Genomic DNA, 6,099 nt, shown 5'->3' with positions numbered 1-6,099 from the left:
ATTTTAGAATACAAGGGAAAATACATATTGAGAAATTGATAACACACTGCAGGTGGGCGAAATTTCCACTCCACAATCAACGGCCCTGGTTGTTGCCGCCAAGAGATCATTTGATTTATCATGATTCCCCCCCCCCTAACAAACTGTACAATAGCCATTAATAGTCGCGCCAGCGGCTTACTGACTACGCATGCGCTTATTCATAATATACTATGCGAGTAACCGGAAGTGTACCCTTCTTTCGTGGGTGCCGCCATGTTTTTTTTGAGTACTCGTAAATAAACAAATACGAACAAATTATTATTATATAACATGCCATTTATAAAATATACCTCTTTATTAGCCAGTAAATGTTATTATATGCACCTTGTCGCTGATACAGAATATCGTTAATATAGATAAAGGGAGAAAACAGTCGCGCATATGAACGGTGGCATACGCAAAGAATGCTGGGATTGAATTTTAGAAAAGCGCCTCCAGTGTCAATAGTTAAATTCAAAATTGCCAGTTTTTAGACGGAACGCTGTAGTTTTCAGCTTGCAAGTGGAAGTTGGGCAGTGCGGTTACCATTGCAATGATAATGATTGCATGATACGTCCCTTGTTTAACGCAACAGGCTGTTATCAATGTAAAACTTGCCAATTTTTGTCCAAAATTTTTACACGTTACAGAAAATCTATAGGCCTACCTGCACTGCTGCAGGGTTTGACGTCCGCGCGTGTACGTACGTGAACTGCTTTCATCAGAGGGAAACTGGGCATAGTTGTAATATATACGTTTATGAAGTAACAATTAATTACATTTTATCTGAATCAATACAAATAACATCGCCAATCTTAACCCCTGGCGCGACACCAAGGGCTGAGCCCTATATAATATTATATATATGATGCCGTCACAAATTTTCATCAATATCTGCACATAAATTTTAATTCGAATGCGGTATCGTTTGCTTAGTTTTATACAGAATGATGTTAAATTTCATTGAACTTCAAGGGCGCTTCACCCAACAGAGCGTATTCTGCTAAAAATCACTTTTTTTTTCAAATATTCTTTCATTTTAATTAATTGTTAGCCCAACATAAATACTGGATGGGTTAACCTTCAGGCAGTCGTATGTTGCGTGGTGAAGAAGTGCTACGTTATGCAGATTTATGCAAATCACCCGCTTTTCTGGCTTCTTTTTCTTCCTATTTCAAGATTTCCAAAGAATTTAACTCCACTCTGGCTGTGTCAAATTTTCTGAAATTTTCACATAATGTTCTTTAAATGCTACATAAAAAACCAACTTATTTGGCAATAAAGTTTTTAATTTTTTAATAAAGAAGCATTTCAATTTTGCTACTCATGTTTTTAATCACTTTTTTGAGTGTCAGTCTTTGAATCCATAGTAGTCCAGTCAAAATAGGGTTAGACCCACCACAAATTGCAACAGAATTTTTTTCTTCGGAATGCATTTCAGAGAGGTATCCAGAACAACATATTAAAAGTTTACTCGAATCCACCTTGGGGAAATATGTCTAATTTGCATAAATCAAATATGGCGGCCAACCATCCAACAAAATAACATAATTGGCTATATATCACATGTTAAAAAAGCTATTTCAGTTATTTCAAAGTCTGACACAAGTTATTTGGCTCAGGGAATTATTTTGGAGGTATTATGTTTCATATGGGTACTTCATTAATTTGCATAATTCCAATATGGCGGCCAATATTCCTACAATAGACATTTTCGGTCATATACCACGTATTAAACAAGCTATTACAGTGATTTTAAAGTTAAAAGTATATTTCTTTGGCATGGACAAACGATTTTCGAGATGCCATGATTTGCATAGGTAATTTGTTAATTTGCATAAATCCAATATGGTGGCCAACATTCCTACAAAGGACATTGTCGGTCATATATGACGCATTAGGCAAGCTATTTCTTTGATTTTAAAGTTTTAATATTTTTCTTGGGTATGAAGAAACACTTTTAGTGGCTCAATTTTTACAAAGGCCCTTTGATAATTTGCATAAATTAAATATGGCTGCCATATTAATGCCCCATGGCTTAATAGCTCCTAACATAAATAACGGTTTTGCTATAGTTTTTAGCACTAGGAAATTATCAAGAAGAAACTGTTAAGTCCTTGGACATTTATTTTTAAAAAATTTTGATTTTTCTGTGTATGACGACTGTTAATTAATGTTAGTCTTCTGAATGATATATTCTCTTTCTAAATATAACATTGAATTCATCTGTGTGTGGCATTTTCGAAATTTGTAAGGGTCTTTAACACTCTACAGTGTCAAAGCATGTAATCTGTAATGTTTACTGTTAAAAAAGGGTTGTTCAAAATCTTAAGTTTTTAATTTAGACTGAACCCCCTTCTTATGGATGGGTGCATCTTTGTAGGATCCCTTAGATGATAGGCAAGAAGTCATCACACATACCAGCAAAATACAATAAACACAACAAAGCTAAAAAACAGAAAAAATGATATGACCGAAATAAAAAATGTCGTAATACACACAAACTTAGCAATATTACAAACAATGTCAGATTCAAAAAAACTTTCTGGACACACAAACTCAAAAAATCTGAAAACTGCATGCTTTAGCAACGACTTACAATTAATTAATTAAAAAAGGGTTGTTCAAAATCTTAAGTTTTTAATTTAGACTGAACCCCCTTCTTATGGATGGGTGCATCTTTGTAGGATCCCTTAGATGATAGGCAAGAAGTCATCACACATACCAGCAAAATACAATAAACACAACAAAGCTAAAAAACAGAAAAAATGATATGACCAAAATAAAAAAATGTCGTAATACACACAAACTTAGCAATATTACAAACAATGTCAGATTCAAAAAAACTTTCTGGACACACAAACTCAAAAAATCTGAAAACTGCATGCTTTAGCAACGACTTACAATTAATCCAAACACATAATCCAACTATTACCCAATACAAAGAAGTACATCTTGAGTCATTTTTCCAAGTGTCATTTTTCCAGATGTACATGTTTGTATCGTGTAACAGTTGGATTCTGTTGGGCTAATGAGTTGTTTGAATTAATTTTAAGTCTTTGCTAAGCATGCAATTTTCAATTTTGTGAGTTTGTGTGTTGATCAAGTTTTTAAGAGTCCGACATTGTTTAATTTGTCTGTATTGTGGCATGTGTTATTTGGGTCACATTATTTTATTTTTTGTGTTGATATTATCTTCGTTGAGTTTATTGTATTTTTGCTGTTATATGTGATGACTTCTTGCCTATCGTCTAGGGGGATGTACCAAAGATGCACTCGTCCATAAGGAAGGCGTTCAGTCTAAATTAGAAACTAAATATTTTGTCCACGACTTTTTTAAAACAGTAAACATTGAAGATTACATGTTTTAACACTGTAGAGTATGAAGCACCTATAAAAATCACAAATAATGCCGTACACAGATGAATCCAATGTTATATTCAGAAAGAAATTATTATTAGATGACTAACAATCATAAACGGTTGTCATATTTAGAAATATCACAAAATAATTAAAATTGCATGACTTTCTTACACCTCAATAGTAAACGCACATCAACATATACGTATTTTAATCCGTTCGGAAGTCATATGTAAGTCTACCAAATTTGCTTTAACATTCTTATCAAATAACAATATATTCATGGGGTATTTTAACGAATTCAGGTGTCACAGACACCTATTAAAATAAACTTTTATTCTTAAATGGATCGTTATTGTAAGTAAATTTATTGTATATTTTCTACATTTTTAAAAATAAATGTTCAAGGACTTAATGTGGAGCTGCACGTTGCCAACACAGTTTTTTTCGAAGGAATATTTTTCATCTAAGATGACAAGGAAACCCGTACAAACTATTTTGTGAAATGTAATATTTCACTTGAAACAAGAGTAAATCCTCATTCTAAAATGGCATGGGCTGAACGACTGACTCTCAAAAAAGTGCTTAAAATCATGGTTAGCAAAATAAAAATGCCTCTAATTCAAAATGTAAGAATTTTATTGCAAAACTAAATAGTTGTTTTGCTATATAGCATTTAAAAACACAATGTGAATACTTCAGAAAATATGACCCAGCCAGAACAGAGTTATATTCTTTGGAAATCTTGAAATTCAGATAAAAGGGAAGCAGGAATTCGGGTGATTTGCATACATTTGCAAACATTAACCCTTCTATATCATACAACTTACGACTGATTGCCAAGCTAAAAGGTGAACCTAACCAATTTCTAATCTTGGGTTTACAAATAATAAAAATTGGAAGAATATTTGCACAATACAGTGCGTTGGTTGCAGTGCCCTTTTGACATTTTTTTCTTGATATTCCTGTTCCTAAAATCTCTACCATAACCTTATTTATATTACAAGCTTTTTGGGCATTAATTTGGCAGCCATATTTAATTTCTGAAAATCATCAAAGTATCCTTTAAAAACATTGAACCACAAAAGGTGTTTCTTCATGCTCAAGAAATATAATTAAACTTCAAAATGGCTGAAATAGATTGTTCAATACATTTTATGACAGAAAATTCTTTTGTATTGGATTTATGCAAATTAAAGAAGTGCCAATGCAAATCATTGCACCTCAAACATCATTTGACCATGCCAAAGAAATATACTTTTAACTTTAAAATCACAGAAATAGCTTGTTTAACCCTTTGCCTGCTGTAATTTTTTACACCAAAATTTAATGCAATATTTTACCGATTTCTGTGAACTTTTCTGTACGGTTTTTTCATAATTTTGGACCAAATGGATATCATTTTTCAGCAGCTACATATTTTATCAAAATTTTAGCAAAAAGCAGAAAAATTTACTGTGGTACATTTTATAAAGTTGACAAAAATAGACTTTGGCGCCAAAAGGGTTAATACGTGGTATATGACAGTAAATGTCTTTTGTAGGTATGTTGGCCACCATATTGGACTTATGCAAATTAACAAATTATCTATGCAAATCATAGCATCTCGAAAATCGTTTGTCCATGCCAAAGAAATATACTTTTAACTTTAAAATCACTGTAATAGCTTGTTTAATACGTGGTATATGACCGAAAATGTATTTTGTAGGAATGTTGGCCGCCATATTGTAATTATGCAAATTAACGAGGTGCCTATTTGAAACATTATACCTCTAAAATGATTCCCTGAGCCAAATAACTAGTGTCAGACTTTGAAATAACTGAAATAGCTTGTTTAATATGTGATATATAGCCAATTATGTTATTTTGTTGGATTGTTGGCCGCCATATTTGATTTATGCAAATTAGACATATTTCCCCAAGGTGGATTCGAGTAAACTTTTAATATGTTGTTCTGGGTACCTCATTAAAATGCATTCTGAGAAAAAAATTCTGTTGCAATTTGTGGTGGGTTAGGTGCCAAAATCTCGTAGATTGACTGGACTATAGTGTGAAATAAATAGTCATTTTTTAGCTCACATTTGGTATACCAATGTGAGGTAATCGTATAAGCTGAATCAGTTCATTTGCATGCCATTTGCATGTATGTATGTATGTATGTATGTATGTATGTATGTATGTATGTATGTATGTATGTATGTATGTATGTATGTATGTATGTATGTATGTATGTATGTATGTCCGTCCACATCAAAAACAGCTAAACCGCAGCACCTACTGTCTTAGTATTTGGTGTACAGGTGCACCTAGGGTTGGAGATGTGAATTTGTTCAAATGAGCTTGTCAGTGTCAAAAATATGCAAATGAGGGGAAAAAGGAAAACCCTGCAAATTGCTAAAACTCTGTAACCGTTGGTCAGATAGGGTTGAAACTTGTTGCGTAGGTTTCTTTAGGTATTCTAAAGCAGATGTGTAAAATTTAGAATGAAATTTGCATGTTTCTATTTTTAGGGTAATTTTTCAGTTTTTAGTCAAAAAATGTTTAACTCTGAAACCATCATCTGATTGCTCTGAAAGTTGGTATACATGTTCCTCAGGATGACATCAGTCAAGTGTATACAAATTGAATTGAAATTTTTATATTTGTAATTTTGGGGCAATTTTCCGAATTTTTGGTCAGAATTTTTTTATTCAAGTAACTAATCTGATAGCTTTGATA

Source organism: Ptychodera flava, chromosome 21, assembly GCF_041260155.1.
Source record: "Ptychodera flava strain L36383 chromosome 21, AS_Pfla_20210202, whole genome shotgun sequence".
Lineage (NCBI taxonomy): Eukaryota > Metazoa > Hemichordata > Enteropneusta > Ptychoderidae > Ptychodera > Ptychodera flava.
Note: the sequence above shows the minus strand (reverse complement) of the source record.